At 45.4% G+C, this 20,538-nt stretch overlaps 1 pseudogene; it reads left to right on the top strand.

The window, feature by feature from the left end:
* Positions 1 to 2,334: 2,334 nt before the first annotated feature.
* LOC142559367 (uncharacterized) lies at positions 2,335 to 20,246 on the top strand (annotated as a pseudogene).
* Positions 20,247 to 20,538: the final 292 nt, after the last annotated feature.

The following is a 20,538-nucleotide window of genomic DNA, read 5'->3' as shown; positions in this document are numbered from 1 at the left end:
GATCGGCCAATGTATGGGGAGTGACTAACGCATGCTTCTGCTCCACCACTGACCTGCCCGGTATTGTAATTGACGCACGCATGGAGAGTGCATAATGCCTGCTTCACTTCCACCATGTCTAGCCCGGTATTGGACAATATTGGAGATCTGCCCACGTACAGGAAGTGCTTAACGCGTGCTTCACCTCCGCCACGGGTCAGCCCGTCATTGCAGTATTATGGGATCTGCCTACGTATGGGGAGAGCTTAGAATGTGCTTCAGCTTCGCCGCAAGTCGGCCGGGCATCGCACTATCATTGGTATCGGTCCGCGGATGGGGAGTGCTTACGCTCGCTTGACCTCCGCTGGCTCAGCCCGGCATTCTAATATATTCTCGATCGGCTCACTTTTGTGGAGCACTTCACGCCGGCTTCACCTCCGCTGCGGGTCGGCGCGTCATTTCAGTATCTATGGGATTGGGTCACGTATGGGGATTACTCAATGCCTGCGCCAGCGCCGATGTGGGTGGGCGCGGTATTGCAATATAATCGGGCTCGGACCGCGTATGGGGAGAGCTTAGCGTTCAATAATAATAATAATAATATACCTTCATTCATAAAAAGAACTGGTACAAAGTGCCAAGGCATTAGGAAAAAGTTGCTACAAAAGCAACTACTTCTCCTCCGCCACGGATCAGACCGGTATGGAACTATATTGGAGATCGGCTCATGAATAGGGATGATTAACGCCTGCTTCTCCTCCACCGATGATGTGCCCGGTATTGCACTCTTTGGGATCAGCCCACGCATTGGAAGCGCTTAACGCATCCTTCGCCGCCACCGCGGGTCGATCCGGCATTGCACTATTTTTGGGATCGGACCACGTATAGGTATTGCTTAATGCCTGCTTCAGCTCTGCTGTGGGAAGATAAGGCATTTAACAATGTTCGGGATCTGTCCACGTACGGGGAGTGCTCAGCGCCTGCGTCTCCTTCACCGCGTGTCGGCCCCGCTTTGCACTATATCTGAGAGTTGCCAACATATAGAGAGTGCTGACCGCCCCTGTCACCTCCGCCGTGGGTGGGTATGACATTGCACTACCTTTCTGACCAGATCACGTATGGGGAGTGCTCAACGCGAGCTTCAGATCCACCGTTGGCCTGCCCGGCATTGCGATGCCTGGGATCAGCCCACCTATGGGGAGTGCTGAACGCGCGCGCCCCCGCCGGTGCGGGTCTGCCCGGTATTGCGCTATATATTCGGTATCGGCCCACGTATGGGGTGTCCAGCTTTTGAGCCCTCCTCTGCAGCGCGCGCGGTGGAAGCCTTTGAAATGTGCGCCACAACAGCACTCGCTGCGTGGAGCATATGCACCGATCGCGTTAGCGTAAGAACTTGCCCGCGGGATGCCTGAAAGGCGCTTGCGCGATAAGAAGGTAGCGGAGGGGGCACTCGGTGCATTTTTGATGCGCGGCCTTGGTGAGGCTCTGGCTGGGCCCGGCACGTCTAGGTTTTTTTTTGAGCGTGCTGCCGTGCCAGTGAAAAGTGTTTTTGCATAGTGTCCGCGTGATCTAGTGTCCTTGTTGTCCACTTTTGCGACTTAGTCTGCGTGCCCTATTCGGGGGTTGCTTGCTTTTCGCCTTACTTATTTTCTTATCTGCCGTTAGATTGTGGTGCTTGATGGTTAAGGACGGCCGTTCTTTCGTTGCTTTTCTTTGCCAGTACATTTTTTTGCCTCCTTCTTCTGGTACTTGCTTCTTCGCCTTGTTCTTTTCTGCTATCGGCTTGAGACTACGGTAATTATTTTTAGTGATTCGTTACTTCATAAATTAAATGGTTTCTGCTCTTTGCGTCACTGGTCCTTTGTCGTTCTGGTTGTGCCCCGCGTACCCCCAGAGCGAAAGCAAGGGCTCGTCATCTGGTGCCAAACGCAGTTTCCTACTTTCCTTCTCGTCTTTTCACTGATTGTTCGGGAGCACGCTTCTCTAGCGCAGGGACCACGAGCACGGCAATAAGGGAACCACCCCCACTTCGAGGCACCTGGCCATTGCCCCTACGCCCACTTCTTTCGGCCCGCCATCGGGCTTCACAGCGGACGCATTCATACCCAACCGCTCTGACCCGCGTAAGCTCAAACATCTTTATTTCACTTCCGCCCCCCTTGCTCCGCGCTATTCCACGCCATCCTGCCTCCGCAGAACCACTTGACCATTACTTTATTTCTCCCATACCCCAAGACTACTGTGTCTGTCCAATTTTAACGCCAGAGATGCTTCGCCGGCATTTTAATTCACCAACATTCGGGTAAAGTCACGAAGGGCGCAGTTGCAAATCCTACTCATGAAACCAACAGTACAATGCCTTACAAAAAGGACCAGAACACCCCCGCACAAGGTATGTCTGGCATTCTTGCCTGGCATACCGCGCTGCTCGAGCATCAGGCAAACATAACGCCAACAGCCAGTTTCCGTTCGCAGCTCGTTGTGCCTACATGTGAAGGGTACACAGACAAGAAATCGGTGGCAGAATTTCTTCAGGAAATGCAAGATTACCGCAAACGGGAATCGATTACGGAAAACGTTCTGCTTCAGGGTATTTTGCCCGTCGGCTGACTGTGTCCGTCGCCCGCTGGCATCGTTGCAAGTTCTTCCAACGTTGGTTGCCCTTTTAGCAGGTACTGCGAGTAGAATGACTACTCCCCCCCTCGACTACACCGTCCACATGAACGACGAGCTTCACGCCCGCAGACAGGCGGAGGATGAAAGCCTCCAAGAATAGATACCGTCTTTTCAGGAGCTTTACGAGCGCGCATATACTACAGCACCTGCAACGGAAAGAGTAATCCGGGCAATCCAGCAATCTCACCCACGCTTTCAGGCTTATTTCAGGGGCAGTACTTTCTCTTCACTTGACTATCTCGCTAAAGCGACGTCCAATAATGAGGCAGTGATGTTGACAGAGTTCACTAAAAAACCTCCACCCTTGCCTCAGGCCTCCCTCGAGCCTTCTTGCGCGTGACACGGTTCTCTAATTGCAAGACCGGGGAATATGGTACCACCTCTAAGGACCGTGAATCCATTCAGTCACCGCAACTTTGCCACCCAAGTCCCTTCCAGCCTCCGGTCTGGGAACCTGCAACAACGCTGCGAGGCACCGAGGGCCGTAGCCGGCCTGTAGCGGCGTCCTCCAGTCAGGCGCTGAAGATACAAGAAGGAGCACTCCAGTATGCTTCCAGTGTGGAGCACGAGGTCACTGCAAGAGCCAGTGCCCGAGCTTTCCTAGCTCCCGCCAACAGGGAAATGACGGCGGCCGGTGGTGGTGAGCATCTGCCAGTCGCGGGCCAAAGATCTACCGCGCCCCGAGGTCTCCTTGCTACATGCAAGCTCCGGAACATCTTCTCCGGCAGCAGCCGACCCTCACGCAGTGTCATTCGCAAAGTCGGCGCTTCTTGCGGCAGCCACCATGCCCCGAGCGGAGGCAAGCGCTTCAAAGACTACGAAAAGCCCGGTCTTTTGGTCGTCCAACTATCGTACCGTCACCGCGCCGAGCCACGGACAAACTCGCCAGCGGAGGGTGGGAGGGGGGGGGGGGGAAGATACAGCTCTTCACGCTCGAATCACCACCGACATGAAGGGTAGCAGCTGTATCTGCAAAGTATCGCCCCCCACCCTCTGCTCGAAGGCCCAGGAACTCGGACAAACGGTGAGAGCTTTGCCGTCCGCGTTCAGTCTTCTTGACGCCCACCTTGAGAAAATATCTTTGGTGGCGGTCAGAATGGCCGGAATAGAAGTACCTGCTATTTTAGACACCAGCTCGGCTGTTTCAGTTTTCGGCGATCGTGTCAAATGCGCCTGTGAGGCGAAACGTCGAAGTTACGAAGTGTAAACGTGAACCTTGGCAAGGATTGTACTCACGTTTCGTCCGCTACGTCAGCAGCCTGGTTAACAGTTACCGTCAATGATCAAAAACTCCGGCAACACTTCCTACATCTTCCAGGACTTTCTTGTCCTGTGATTTTGGGCCGGAACTTCATAGTCAAAGCAGGAATTGTGCTTTTCCACCGTGTGGCACCACCATGTAGTCTCTCACACCGTGTGGCACAGACCTCCCTGGTGGCGTAGAGCGCTGGGAAGAGGTCTTGCTACGAAGGTTGCGCCTCCGCGTCGCCCTCACCCCTGCCTAACCCTGGTCGTGGTCGGCACAGTACCGTACCTCCATCAGCGATTCCTTCCCATTCTGTCCCACACCTGTCTGCGAGGTGGTCATTGGGCACCTCCTCTGGACTTGCCCCTCTCTACATGCCCTCCGCCAGAAACACCTGCTTCGATGTGGACCACCCCCTGGTCGGCCGCCAGATGTACAGTTCAAGCTTGGGGCCCCAACACGGGACATTACTGGACTTCCTCTGAGAATCCGACGTGTATCTACACGTTTAAATATTTCTTTATGCCAGAAGGCGCACAGTCGCAATAAAAAAAAAGAATCGTGCTCAATCTCTATAAAGTACATGAACCAGGTCTAAAAAATTAAATTATGGGTTTTACGTGCCAAAACTACTTTCTGATTACGAGGCGCGCGACAGTGGGGGACTCCGGAAGTTTGGACCACCTGGGATTCTTTAACGTGGACCTAAATCTAAGTACACGGGTGTTTTCGCATTTCGCCCCATCGAAACGCAGCCGCCGTTGCCGGTATTAAATCCTGCAACCTCGTGCTTAGCAACCCAACACGATAGCCACTAAGAAACCACGATGGATGAACCAGGTTTAGAGATCAGCACGACATGTGTGCACATACAATCAAATGCATGACTAAGCCACGAGAACTGCAGCGAAATCTGTTTGACGCAAATATCTCTGCGGTCTCCGAGATCGGTAGTGGTACTCTGACTGTTCTGAAGCATTTCACTGGGTTTCCGGCGCAGAAGACCAAAATCGAGACAGCGCTTAATCTATTTGCCGAAATGATCACGGAGGCTCGTGACACTGTTAATGTGCTCACTCATAGGATCGACACCGGATGCACCCACCTGATCCGTTTCAACCAGCAGCCCCCGACTATCCACAAGCGAGCACTTCTAGACAGTGCCCTAGACGAAATGATCGCTACTTGGGGAGTAAGACGGTGTAAGAGCCCCTAGGCGTTCCCAATTATACTAGCACCTAAGATGGCATGGCGTGGTTGTGTGTCGACTACAGTCGGTTGAACACTGTCACAATTTCCAGACTCGTACCCCTTCCCATCAACCGATTCAGTGATGTAGTCACTTGAGTCCCCAAAGTTCTTGACTGAAGCAGGGGCTTTCTGCAAATTCTAATCGCCCCCTGCGACATTGCAAAGACTGCAATCACTTGCCATTGGGGACTTTCAGCGTGTAATAGATGCTGAGCTTCAGGACGCCAAATTAATTTATGTGATGGCTTACATGGATTACGTGGTAGTGTTCTCGGAAACCGTGGAGGAGCATCTCTTTTACCTAGCCACCGTTTCCCAACGAATGCCGGACGCTGGCATCATCAATAACCTCCGGAAGGTTTAATTGGTTTCGACCACAATTAACCTCCTAGGTTCCATTGTCGAGCAAAGCACATTCCAGGCAGACGAGGAGAAACTCCAGGCCATACTGCAGCTTCAACCACCAAAAGACGGCAAGAGCCTGCACTGGTATTTGGGCACGGTGGGCATCTACCGCCACTCTATCCCTAACTGCGCCCCCCTCGCAAGGCCCCTTCACCAGCTCTTACTGAAAGATGCCTGCTGGTACTGCGCTGACGCGAGGCAGAGATCATCCTGGGCTCTTTCATCGTCTATCGCCAATACCGCATGTCTACGGCTTCCCAACCTCAACGTGCCATTCACCATGAAGACTGCCGCAAGTGAGTATGCCATCGGCGCAGTCTTGCTTCAGAAGCATCAAGGGAAGCTTCGTCATTTGGTGTTTGCGAGTCACAATCTCACTGGGGCAGAACAGAACTTTACTGTAACAGTATCTATACTATCACATGGATCTGGATTGGGCACACTTTACTGTTCATACTGATCAGCAGGGGCGCACGTGGCTGTGAAAGCTAGAAAACCCAGCCGGCCAATAAACCCGTTGGGCTTTCGCTCTTCAGAAGTATAATTACATAGTTGAGTTCAGGAAAGGCACTTTCAACAAGCTAGCTGACAGCCTTTACGAGCACCCTGTCCATGGATGGCGAGCCGGCACCCCAAGTCCTGCCTGTGGCAGTGCCTGTAGACGCCTGGGGAACACTGATCACTCGCCAGCAGCTACTCGACGTCCTGCAAAGCGACGACCAGTGCAACTAGATACGCTAGGCACTGGGCAACGTAAACCGTGCTGGGAGCGGCAACTACGACTGCTACATGCAATCATATGATGGCCTGCTCTTGTGGTATATACCTGCTGCCAATACTGATTGCAGTGAGTCCCCATTCCTTGTCGTTGTGCCTACGAACCTGCGCACGCCTTCTCTATAGTACTTTCATGACACGCGGCTCAGTGGTCATAACAACGGCAAGAAAACATTTGAGTTGTGTCGCGTCGGGACATGGCCGCAAATGAGAAGGCATTCTCCTAGTACGTTCGCACATGTCCTAGCATTGAGACCGTGAAACCTAGGGGAGGGAAGCCACCGGGCATCATGGAACCTGTTGAGAGTGTATACACATGGGAAATTGTGGCATGTGTTGTTATGGGCCCGTACCCCAGATCAGCTAAAGGGAAACGGTACATCTTAGTGGTCACTGACCATTCCTCCAAATGGATAGAACTGTGCCTGCTGCGCAAGCTGGATTCTAAGATATTCCGGAATAGGCTGTTGGAAGCATTCACCTGTTTAGGTTTCCCAGTGCAGCTTATCACAAGATATTCCACATATTTCACAGTTAGTATAACCGTCTACACTTGCAAATATCTTGGCCTGCAGCACAAAAGGACGACTTTCTACCATCCTCAAGCCAACATCACAGAGGGTGTCGACAGAAACCTTAAGACAATACTGGTGGCTATCACAGAGCGGCACAAGGACTGGGACTTTCGTATCCAGGAGACGGCCTTCATCACAAGGTTCATCACAATTGGTCTATAATGCTTTCACTTTTCCAACTCATAAGAAGTCATGAGAAGATGCCTTCGGATTTTTTTCAGCGAACAATACTTGGGTAATTCTTAGTGAGATGGTGAGAAGCGTTCTTGTCCGCCTTACGCGAAGAAACACAGCCTATGCGCACTCATAAACAATTAAGGTCACCGGTACAAGCATTGGCTATCTACAAGATCTGAGGAGGTATAATTACTAACAATCTACCTTAGAACACTCGTAATGAAAAAGAATGCACATTAGCCCTTGGTAAACTTGGCTTACTCAGACACAAACTACGAAGCGATCCCGCTAGTTGCAACTTCTCTGTTCGACATAATTTATTTCGCATAAACATGAGCATGAGCGTATTGACTGGGATCATTATTGCATAGTATACCTTATATTAGCTGCGCAACTAAATAAATATGCCTTTGAATTTATTAACTTGTGTTTTGACATTACATATTGCCAAAGCCCTGGCTAACAATTGGTACACAGTTACTCGATTTACCTAAGTAAAATTGTGCTTTCACTTTATGAGGTCATCTATCAGTTAATATTAAAATACTCAACCTCCAAAATACCTTATGTTTTCAGCAACTAAATTCACGCCATGCCTCAAGCCATACTTTTGGATCTCATATTTATCTTGAGCAGAATCATAAAATGTTTAATTTTTCCACTAAGTATTTATGGCTGGAATTATTTGGTGCACCCAATTGATGCTGCTTCTTAGTCTCATAATCACTTTATTCGTAATTTGTTTCTCTGGTATATGATCATTTGTTTTTATTTGTTGTTTCACTGATGAGTTGATAGAATGTTATCGAATAATGTGTTTTGCCTCCATGTTTTTTTTTGTTTAATTGGTCGAAGATGAGCCAGCTTCTGCGCAAATGTGTATCGCCTTGGCCGCACGCCATTGTGTTAATCTGCATGCTGGGAGGTCAGGACTCCTTCAGTTTCTTTTGAAGCTTTTTGCCTGTACTTCTCGCAACATCTATTTGTTACGGGATAAATGTCAACTTTAATATGAATTTCATGCGTTACTAGTTGGTTTCAACATTACTTCTCGTTTTCCTTCCTTTTTTAAAAGAAATTGTGGAAAAAAGGAAAATGCAAGAGCAACGGCTAAGAGGCTGCTCAACGAGAGCTTGAAACTATTTGTGGCCATTCTGAGTGATCAGTTACAGGGAGGAGTGCAAAATCGGCGTATGTATTCTGGAGATGAATGACCGATATCTATGCATAGTCAAATATACATGTCGAGTGAAATGCGTTTGTGCGCATATATAAAAGATGCAATCAAAAAGTTAATGCGCAGATATCCATTAAAATTTATGCACCATGTATTTATTGAGGAATATATGCAATGTTTGGTATTACACAAGAAATCAGGCGAAATGTGGAAATAGAAGGTTTGGAACACAATTACCATACTTCCAAACACAACTATAGATAATATATTAAAGTGTATTTTATTAGTGTTAAGCTCAGTATGAGAAACATATGACGCGTTCACAAACTTAGTATTGGGTACTGTGATAGCTTTCACCCATATTTCGCCATGAAGCAACACCCTATAATCTTGCTTTGTAAATTCTTGACTAAATTATCATGTACGACTTTACCCTTAATGCGTGTGTGATGTTGATTCCATGAAGGCTGCTCGAACCTCGATATAATGCAAGCTATTCTTTATTAAATAAATGATTGAATTATCAAAGACCGAAATAGGAAGACAAATTTTACTGAAATATATTGAATTGCCAAAGTAATGGTCTTGACATTGACACATTTGGGTATCATCGAAGGTTCTTCAAAAAATAACACTCTATAATAGCCCACTCTATGCAGTTAGAGAATCGCCTGTACAAAAGAAATGGGCCAAGCTAAAATCAGTGTGCATTTTTAAAGCCAAGTTGGAACAACCGAACACATCTCTGCCTTTTATTTAGATGACAATACATTTGTACAGAGACTTGAGTTTGTACAATACGCAAGCAGGTTCTTTAAAATATAATTCTTCATCAACTGACTGCATCCTTTCGCGCATCAGCGCGCTTTTCGTTGCACCAGAACGCGAGAAGTTTCAGTTCTGTTTAACATCATATTTGCCTTTATTAGTGCAACATTACAATTGCTTCATAAAAGCTGCTTTTGCCAGCTGGAAATCTCATATGGCCACGATCAGCCATAATACGCAAACACGCGCGTGCGTGTCTGCGTCTATAAGTGCGTCTATTGCATATGCGCTGTGCTTATGGAGGCGTTTCTTTTGTTCACAAAAAGAGATTATTTGCGTATGGTGACTTCATCGCAGCAAGTCAAATAAACGCATTGTTTCTCTTTGGCCGTTCCAAGGGCAATTTTGCATTTATTCATTTCATTCTATGAAATACTGGCGAGAGAGGATTTGAAGATATTGCTGCGTACGCTTTTGCGCGCAGTTGATACAGACGTCCATGAAGGTAAGATAATATACGCAGTAAATGTTGATGTTTGATTGACCCTTTTATATAATATAGTCTATGCATTGGCACTTTTATATAATATAGTCCATGCAGCTATGGTACGGTAAATAGTGCTGATGTTGGCATCACGTTTTTTATGCTTAAGAAAGATGCCACTGGCTACAATTCGACACACTTTTTTATAGACGACTTGCCCTTCCTGTGACCACGTTTTTACAGTTTCTCTGCAACCACAAAAAGGAATGTGATGATATTGAACAGTGTTTTTCTGAATGTCCGTATGCTATATGCAAACATAAAAGAAATCATATCCTAGTTGTAGTATGTGTCTAAAAACCACAATCATTGCATAGACACCGCCTTAAGGTTGCAGTGGGATTTCTTTTGCCATCATTGCCTTTCTCGCCATCAGTTACGTTTTCGTTTAGAATATTTAGGACTGGTTTTAGTACACATTGGCAAAGTTTCACGGCAGTCGTTGTAATAGTTTCTGAGTAAAATTTCATTGAACTTCAGAAACTAATACCAAAACCCAGCTTGAGAAAAAGGGAATTATATTCGGATACTGGTTGTTGATGCTGAAAATTCCCCTGGAGAATACACTTTACTAGTGGCGTTCTTGGTGGGGTCTCTACATCCTTCTTAGTGTACCTCTTTCTGCAGCGCGTTGACTTGCTCAGGGCAGAGTTATAGAATTGTGCCCTGTCAACATCGTCTTTGTCCATCATATTGAGGAGACTATCAGAAAACACAACTGGAACAAATGCATAGGCCTCAAGCACGACTTTTTGGTCATAATTGGTCCGATTATTGTAGGCTTGATTAGTTTGTGCATTTATTGTGTCAGTTCTGACAATTGTGGTCTTTTAGTAGCGAAACCAGATGAGTAACGTTGAGGGACTCATTGGTGTCCATTGTTCATTCATGGAATCATTTGCTCAGAAAACCTACATCTCAGACGGGTTGTACATTGGCTAGAGGACTTCTGTCTCAGCCTCAGGAATGTAGTCCTGGTGGGCGTATGTCTCAAGTTTTTCCTAAAACCCGCAGGGGTTATATCAGCACCTTGAAGATGGTCTCCTTTGGCAGAGTCCGTGGTGTTGCTTCCTATCTGTAAACTTATCAATAAATATCGTTCCTAACGTTTGACTAATACTCTTTAAAATGCTTCTATTTCACCGAATAGCCTTGCTACTGTACACTTGAAAGGAGTCCATATCGTTCTCTGAGAAGCGCCCTTTCCCGGAGAGTGGCATACCATCTGCAAGCTATTTCCCTTTGTCATACTTCTTTAGGCTGCTGAGCCCTGATGTCCATTCACTTCTAGACATGCCATAGACATTCATGTTATTTTTCTGTGGCTATTGCTTGTGGGGCTGCAAGTATCTGATGGTTCTGTACAACGCCGTGCTCTTCCGTCCCAGAAGAAACTTGCGTACAATAGTTGGTGCTTTTCAACAGTGCCCAAAACATTTTGCAGCCCTAGAAGATTCTATCCCACCAGGTGATTCATCGCCGATAATTTCAAATTCACTCAAGTTGTTATCTGTGTGACGATGCAGGCACACATGTGGCAAAACAAATTCTAGTTCGAAGTCTGGCACTTTTCCTTTGTGGGCCAATATTGTTGCTACCACGCCCTATAGTGACGCATAACTTGGCTTCATTCATGTGCCATCAAGTGTGATCGCAGCTCCCTGCTCCCCACCAGAGGTGGAGGCCTCTTTGTCCAGTGCTTCGGCAGTTTTTGTGCTACTGTTTCTTACATCTGTGGTGCATGCGTCGAGAAACCTTCATTGTACCACGCAAACTTTGTTGTCGGTGGGTGGTAGATTGAGCGCGCCACACATGATGCCACCGACTGTCAATTATTTTCCGCAGGTGGGAGGGAGTACTCGAACATGTGAATACACGAACCTTCGATTGATAAATGTTTGAACCTGGATGTCTTGAGCAGAGTGAGAACATAGCATTCGCTGCAGGTAACATTTATGGAGGGTGCCAAGCCGCTTTGCCTGTCAAATTTTCTTTTGTCAAAATTATTTCTACTTGCTTGAATTTCTTCACACAGTAACATCTCGCAACAAGCTGCGGAGTAGATTGAAGTCTACGAGACAGTAGCCTGTCTTACTCGCACAGTTTAATTCGCAAGGTTCACTACCGATCGTCTCACCAAATTTCATTAGCATTGCGCTTGGTCGTGCCAGCTTCTCATTGCTCTTGTTCTTAGCGTACCATTGGCCTTGGTAATATTTGTTCTGCTGCATTTTGTCTTTTTGTCTGTGCCACCTACATCTTGTATAGATGTGAAATAAATTTGGTTTGATTTGAATAGTGGGAGCAATGACAAGGAAATACAAAAGGAGCTACACGGCCACCACTAGAAGCACATCTGCTGTAAAAGGGAATGCTTGAAGCAGTAAATAAACTTTAATAGAAGTCATTTAGTAGTCACCCTCAGAAAATCACAATAAACCGCAGCATTGTGAAGAAAATAGCGCGAGACCAAGATGAACAACCGGCCCTCGAACTTTGTGTCGTTTTAAGAAGTGCGCGAGCCTGGCAAACCTTCAGCGTGACCTTGACAAGGCTTTGAGTGGCACCAGAGGCGACGCATCGGTTGGTTTATTGTGTGTCATAGTGCAGTAAAATTTTCGTTTTGAGAATTTCACATCTTATTTCTTGTGGTTACCACGACGTACTCCCTTACCCAATACTGGTCCAATAAACGGTTAGAATACATGCTTAAAATTAATCAAATTTGCGTGTGTTCCACCGGATTTTTGTTTCAACCTGTAGGGTTCTTTTATCAATAGTGGCAAATGTTGACGAAAGATGTATTTGTTGCTTTGGAGAGAGTTCTCTGGAAAACACTAAGTGACCTGAAGATCAATGTTGCAGGGAAGTCACAGCCAGTTGGGTGAGGAAGCTTCGATTGGCCGAGTTCTCTAGAGAGGGTTATCCCGAGGAGAGAGTTAGGAGGAATGACCCTTAGTTCATGCCTTGAAAACAATTATGGTTCCTCAAAGAAGGAATTAGGCTGAAATGCATGCCTGTTTTCTTCTCCTTAAGGGAAACGAGCAAATACAGCCTATAAATAGCATTTTCAAGTCATTCGTCCAGTTTTGGCTTCTTGAGTTGCAATACTTATGCCGGGCAGTCACAGAAATTATTAGTGTGCGTAGATACTCCTGGCATTGACGAGGAGTGAAACTGTTCTGTTGCTTCTGTGGGTTTTGTTTGTAAGATATTGCTATGAGCACAACTGAATATCGTTGCTTTCCTAACTTCAGCAATTGAGGATCCCCAGGGGAATATTTCACATTAGGAGAAGATGCAGAATGTGACCAGTGTTATTGCAAGCTTTATACAGACAAAGGATGAGCTGGAAACAAAGCAAAAGTGTCCGTAGTTGACTATGTCAGAGTCAGAAAGCGCGGTGTGCCCTACAAGGGCAATCTTGCATTGACCAGACAAATGTTGTTAATTAGTGCGGCGCTTCAGCTATCCTGGTGAACGATGAGACGATAGCCGAAACGCGAAAGATTAACAGTATTTGTAAACAAAAAATATGCCCGTAACTAAAGGTTTGAAAATACCATTACCTTGTTCAGCAATATTAAGTATAATTTCAATGAAAAATTGAGGTACCCAGCCGTAAGAGTACCATTCAAGAAAAGAGTTTTGTTAAACGCCTTTGCAAGACAACAAGAACTCATGATTTGCAGACATCGTCTGGCATCGCTGCATGAATACCTTTTCTTGGGTCAATTGTTCTCACGAGAAAATGTTGCGCTCCTTGGTAAAAGCACACAATAGACTTAAAGCTTTATTGTGGGACTGGCACCCATGTTGTATACATTTAGTGCGAAGTCATTCTACTTTTCTGCCATCCCCAGGTGCTGTGCTTCATTTTCTATCCGAAGGCTCATACCGATTTCCAATTCGAGGTTCTTTTTTCTAACCCGTTCGGCGATAATACTTGACGAAGTTTCTAGGAGAAACACAATATACTGAGTCATCTTCACCGAACTATCAAGGAGACTTCAATATTCTTTTCTAACTGGCGGTCTGTGTTACGGAGTCAGGAATATAAAATTTGGCAATGGAATTTCTTACTAATTTTGTTACTAAAACGAGGTAGGTGACTTGAATGCCGGGGATATCAAAGCCATGTCTTTCATTTCTTTCAAATCATTTACAATACCTCTCCTGTGAGATTTTTTTTGTTCCCTTCCTCGACAACCTTGATATTTTCTGAAAGCGTCAACTCTGTAAAATAAGGGTTCTTCCTCAAGAAGCGAGCTGTGAACTGGGCCCCAGGCCACGGGCGAGAGAGTAATTGTAATGTTTGCAGCTGCTAATAAAGAGCATTTACATCCAACAGGGAAACTATCGTACACATTGATGTAATGTTTGGCATCTCGTGTAGAACAGTCTGCAAGATCATGACCCTCCTCCTCTCGTCTTTGTCCATCTTTTTTCGCACTACCGCCTTTTAAAATATGTAAGCCCCATAAATCAATCCTATTCACTGTGGGATAGTATGGCGCACGGAAATTGATCGATATAACTTGTAGTTGGCCTTTGTTAGTAGTTTCACGCGCAAGAAAAAATTGCTAGCCGCAGCTAGGGCAGTGAAGAGGTAGCCTTCAGCCGCGAAACGTGAAGCCTGAGGAAAGTACAGATGCACGCGCAGAGTGCGCTGCAAACCAACGCCACCTAGAGAAAAGTGCAGATAACACTGAGCGAAATAGGAAAGGGAAAAAAGGGAGGCTTCGCAGAAGACGAGGGTAGGCGAAACGCACTGATGTACAGCGGCTGTCGCTATGGGTTCGTCGCGCACTGTGAATGTACCGGCTTCATGTCGTGATCGAGTTGTTGAGTAGCGTGCATGAAGGATGGAGTAGTAACGCAGCCACCGCCAGGCAGACTGCCAATTGACTGACACCGAAGTCGTCGTATCTGCAGATGGCTTTGCGCACGCAGCCGCGAAAAGTACGCGGCTGCTTGCCCTAGTACGAGCCGCCCCCTCTCTTCCTTCCGCGCCGCCTTCCTGCTTTACTCTCTTGTGTTCGGTTCGGCTCACCGTCATTCGCTTTCACTCGCACACATTCGCCGTGGTTTCTCAGTGGCTATGGTGTTAGGCTGCTGAGAACCAGGTCGCGGGATCGAATCTCGCCCTCGGCGGCCGCATTTCGATGGGGCCAAAATGCGAAAACACACGTGTACTTAGGTTTAGGTGCATGTTAAAGAATCTCAGGTGGTCGAAATTTCCGGAGTCCTCAACTACAGTGTGCCTCATAATCCGAAATTGATTTTGGCACGTAAACCCAATAATTTAATTTGTTTCACTCGCACATAGGGCATACGGCGTCAGAGGACGATGGTATCGCTTTTGGATTTCATACGGAACGTCGCGGCAAACACAACGGTAGAAATGCGCCTGTGATGTCCGTATTATTGCTATTGCAATGGTACAGGAAAGACACCGTACATTTCGACGTGATACACGCTCACTAAGGGCAACGTCACTGTAAATTTCATTTGTTCTTGAACGCTGGACCGTTGTCAAATACGGTCGTCCTGGTCGTCCTAAGCATGGGCGCTATTCTCGACACGCATGGTGGCTGCACGGCCACCATTATCCGCTATGTTGACTGTCTGATTGGCTGTGGAGAGCTCGCATGCTTTGAAATTTGTGCCGAAAAACGGAAGTTTTGAAAAATGCAATTTTGCGTTTTCAACAAGAGGACGCAACGTGACGTGGAGCTGCAATTTTTATCGACTAATACATTTTTCGGTGATTTAAAGCTAAATTGCGACGTTAGCGCTTGAAAAAGAAAGTAGGTGGTAGCGTACAGAAGCCAGTGCAATGCAACTGCAATTTCGCGAATATGTGGTGGCGATCCAAGAGAGCCGCCGTGCCAGCTTGCTGACTGGATGAAGGAATATGCTGAGAGAAGCGTCACAGAAAGGGCCATTTCGTAAACGTCAATTTGACCTTGTGTGACTTCGCACTAGTCCGCCATTGCAGAGATTTTCCGCCATAATTTGTGGTGCGATGAGCCGCGAGAAATATGCTAATGAGCAGCCATATGCAATAGCGGCCGAGAGGAATGCCTATCGCCACATTTTCCCTGTCGTTTGGCGCCAAGAAAACCTTTTGTTCATAAAGCGTGCTCATAGCACTTGTATCGCTCTCGGGTAGTATGGGCAATTGTGTTTTGGACCACTATTTTTCAGAAGAACGTCTTTACACGAAATACAATTGGTTGAACATAGCAAACCTTCTGCAACGTTGTCTACTCTGCGTTTATATTTCAATCAAGAATAATGCAATTTAGCAAAATAAAAAGTTATGACAACGTTTTTCTTAACTTATAAAAAAAGGAATGTGCGCAAGGTGACGCCTTGAAGTTTCCTGCCGCGGTGCGAATAACCAGCGAACTGAAGAAGAGATGGCAGCGCCGGCGCTTGCGTCACGCTAGCGGATATCTCTGGAGCACGCAGCGCTATCGTTGATAATCGGCCGTTTCTCAGCCAGGCGTGTCGGGCTGAGTCACTTGCGTTTCGCGAGATAACGATAACGTGTGCTAGAATGTGTGCTCATCACGACTGGTCGTACGCGTACGTTGCTTTGAGGTAGAAAACAAGCGCGTTGGCGCCAACGTACGATGACTCATTTCCGTTTTTCGGGTACACGCATCCTAGCTAATGAAGCAGACGAGGGCTGGTACACAGCAGACGACGGAATCGAGAAGCGTTTTCCACGGAATAATCATGCGCTTTGAGCAAGCTGCTTTATTTTTACTGCGAACTGTTTTGCTTTGCCGAGAACCTTACGTTTCAGTGCGTTCATTTCAGTTTCTTAGGCAAAACGTCAAGTTAGCGTCACGTTACCTGGGCAAAATGGGTCCTTCAGCGCCATGTTATTGCGTCGCGTCTACGTCATGCATCGAAGAAAATGGCGGAATATCCAGTATAGCGCCCCCATATCTCTTTCGAGGAGAGTGATGATAATATTTGCGTAATCGTTTCCTTCCTGCCCTAGCTGCAAGCATTAGTGTGAAGATTAGTGTTTGCGACGCGGTGGTAGATCGAGCAAGCTGTTCGTGCAAGGCAGGGTATGACTACTCGATCACTGGCCGGCTACTGGGAAGAAACCGTGTCCAAGTATGCGTAAGCATACCCCCCTAATTTAAGTTGGCCTACTCTAAAACTTTAGTTGGCCCACCCTCAAATTTAAGTTGGCTCTCTTGCAAATTTAAAGTTGGCCTTCCCCGAAATTTTAAGTTGGTCAACCCCCAAATTTCAAATTGGCCCACGTCCAAATTTCAGTTGGCCCAGCTTTACCATAAGCTTCCCGTGCATTTTCTATGAATCCCTGTATCCTTACCTTCCTTATATCCCCCCTCTCTCCTGTATACTTAGGGTATTTTTTTATTTGCTTTACATTGTTCTTTATCGCTTATAAAGCTACCCATCTAAATTTACACTATTTTATTGGGTAAATGTCGTAATTTTGCATATTACGCATTTTGAGCACATAAAAGGCATTACACTTTTCGCGTGACGGCACTAGGGTACTCGCAAAGAATGCTCATGCCCTAATACTTAAGCTTCATTTGACATCCGAAAGCACATGTTGCACTCTGTGATTGGCACTGTTTTGTTTGATATTTAGATATCGTAGGTGATTTTTTATTGCAAACAAATCTGTTTAATGTCTTCCATGGCAGATACCGCTATTCTGTCAGATCAACTGTATTATTGGAAAGGTGCGCATTACTTGCAGGATAAATTGCAATGTGGTTAGGTAACCTCAATGATTCGCTAATTTTCTTCATCATTATTAACTTTGGGGCACATGTTCCAATTGCATAATTCAAGCCAAGCCGTATTCAAGTCACATCTATTTAGCAGAAATATTTGCCTAGCACCAATTTTTTTGTATATTTGGTGAAAACTACCTATATAAACATGTATTTAAATGCATTCCTGTTCTATTTAAACTAGTAACTTTCTTTTTTTGCAGCGAAGCTGTTTTTGAAGTGTCTCTTTTTACTAAATAGTCACCTGTTGTAGGCTGCAAGGAGCATTAGTCTTGGCAGAAAAGTTATTCCTTCAGTCTGAAATTTCACATCAGTCATTGTTCTAATGCATGGTAACAAGTTTAATGAATGTATGAGTCGGAATTATTTATCGAAAAATATTATGCTTAAAGACTAAGACCAATTTGTGAGGTATATTGTCTTTGGAATTGATATATCCTAACCATATTTATTTTACAGAAAATACAAGTGCAAACACATTTTAGCTGTACTGCTGCCTATTAATGCTGCCAGGACTTTCGACAAGCTCTCGCCAACTGACCAGCCACAGAAGTGGGGCAAGGAGCACAAAGAGCATGTTAAACAAAATTATGAGCCAGGAGCTACAGTCGACCTTCCATGTGCAAAGAAGATTTGTACATATATTATTCTTTTAAAATTGAGAGGAATGAGAGGGACAACAGAAAGTCCAATGCTGAAATGAAGGGCGGCTCAGAATTTCTACTTGCAATGTTGGTTTGGTGAAAATGCTCTTGTAGATAGCCTTGCTGTTTGCATTTTCTTAAGCTGCAAGAACAGTTTCATGACATCAACAAACGCACTAGCCCTACTGTAAACTATGTACTGCAAATGCTATTTAAAGATGCCTTTGTCATAGGCACAGAGTACGAATGAAGTCATTAGTGCTAGCGGTTGAGTATAGTTAACAATATGCACACCCTAGGTGAATGCTTGACATCTCTTATTCTAAACAGAAGTAGGATGTAGCACTCTTTGATGACGGAAAATATGAATTTTTTGCTTGCTTAATAATTTGAGAGGTGGGGAAATGAATGCACAAACCTCAATGATAAATGCTCAACTATAGAATGGGGGTCGTGCTTACAACTAAGAAGTTTTCATCTAGAACATAACATTGATGCTTGTCTTGTTGCTATATCTTCCAGGCAAAAAACAAAAAGACTCCCCAGCTGGAAGGCAACATACTTGAAAGACTTCTGGAGAATGTCAGCTATCAATCTGCAGCAAAAATGCAATTAGACAGAGGCACTGAATTAGCTATGCATTCAAATTTGGTTTGGCTTCTTGAATCTGAGTCTCACAAAGGATTGGCCAGCAGCAGCTGCTTGGCCCCTCAGCATAATCTCCTTATCAAGTGGCAGTAATGCAGTGCGCAAGCATGTCTTGATACTTCAAAAAATTTTATTTTGTATGTCTTTCCTATATGGAGTATTTGCAACATATTGCTTAGTCAGGCAGTGTGCAGTGTTTTGTTGTGGTTGCAACATAAATATTTTAAAGAGAAGCACGTCATCAATAACCACAGTAGCATATAACCAGTTTTAAGATGTGCCAGCTGTATTTATGTGAAGCTTTAGGCAGTTCACTGAGTTTAGCTAAGCCTGAAAAATATTAACCATATTTTAATCACACATCTGAGGCTGTGTGAGGTGTAAGTAAGGCTCATGCCTTCAAATATCTTTCATAGGCAGCTACATGTAGCGAAATGTAATGTTTATTGAACCAAACCTTGCGACTGTTTTGAATGGACCCCAACGTGTCTTCAAGGCATTTCTCCAGCTAAAAACATTTGCTGCTAAGGATATGCTGCTTTGAAACCTTTAAACAGTGTCCGCTGTTCAAACGTAGGTGCCATGACTACCACAGCCATTAATTATCCAAGCATCTGTGTAGTTTGCATCCAAGACAAACGATTTTATTTGCTTCATCATATTTCTTGTGCATACCAATTTTCTCCATGCTACAGTGAATGTTAATTGCGCATTATTTCTGGAAAAATGTATGTCAGCAACACAAGCCTTGTTGGAGCCAACCATAGAACAAGGATGTTCCACTTCTGAGCCAGCACCCAGACACTTAACACTCATTGGTTCTTTCAAGGAGTTAAGAAGTTTTCTTGGCATCAGTGGTGAAGTGGCAACAGAAGAGCTACTTGAACACTTGCAAGAAAGCAAGAGTCACGAAGACATTATAATGACTGAAAAGTTAACACGAGATCAGGCAAAATCTAGTCTCTGGTTGCGCCACAGGGTAGGCATGATCACAGCTTCTATTGCCTACAGCATATTTACCCGTGTAAAGACGTTGAGCACAAAGATGGGCCCACATGATTTGAGACCTTTGCTAAAAAAAAGTGATGCGGCAGAATAACGTCCATACTTCAACATTGCGTCGTGGCAGTGCACTCGAAGGCAGTGCAAGAAAATGTTATAAAAGGCAGCGAGCCACTCATGAGAATTTGGTTGTGAGGCAGTGTGGACTTTTCATTATGGAAGACCGTCCTTACATGGGTGCAAGTCCAGATGGACTAGTGAAGTGCAACTGTTGTCCTGAGTGGGTACTGGAAATCAAATGCCCTGAATCCATGAAAAAATTCTTGGAAGAGAATATGGAGAAAAACAAAGAAAAGGCTTTGACTCAGAACGTAAAGCGTGCAACCACATATTTCTGCCAAGTGCAGGTACAAATGGGCATCACGGCAGTTCAGCATGCAGATTTGTTTGTGTTTGTCAATGAAGAAGATAATATTTGCATTCCAGTGCTACTTGATGAGGCATACTTCAGCGATGTGGTTGAAAGATCTTCCTATTTCTTTGAGCAGTACATACTGCCACATGTTCTTTCTACATGAACGGCCTTGTTTCAGTTCCACATGCAACTTTTTATGCATTGTACAAAACCAAACTACAGCCTCCCTTTTTAAGTCACAAAATGACTGATATATGAGGTTGAACATTCCAACGTAACAAAAGGCTTATTAGGGATGATGTCGGGGGACGTTTTACATCAATATTAGCTTTGCTACAACGTGACTAAAGCTTGGTATGTAAGCATTTTGCTTATTTTTTTGCTCTTTCCGTAGGAACAGAACCGAGAAATGAACCTGCGACTTCATGTTCAGCAGCAGAATGCCATTGCCCAAG

The sequence above is a fragment of the Dermacentor variabilis genome, chromosome 10, assembly GCF_050947875.1.
Source record: "Dermacentor variabilis isolate Ectoservices chromosome 10, ASM5094787v1, whole genome shotgun sequence".
Classification (NCBI taxonomy): Eukaryota; Metazoa; Arthropoda; class Arachnida; order Ixodida; family Ixodidae; genus Dermacentor; species Dermacentor variabilis.
This window is presented reverse-complemented; position numbering and strand designations above follow the sequence as displayed.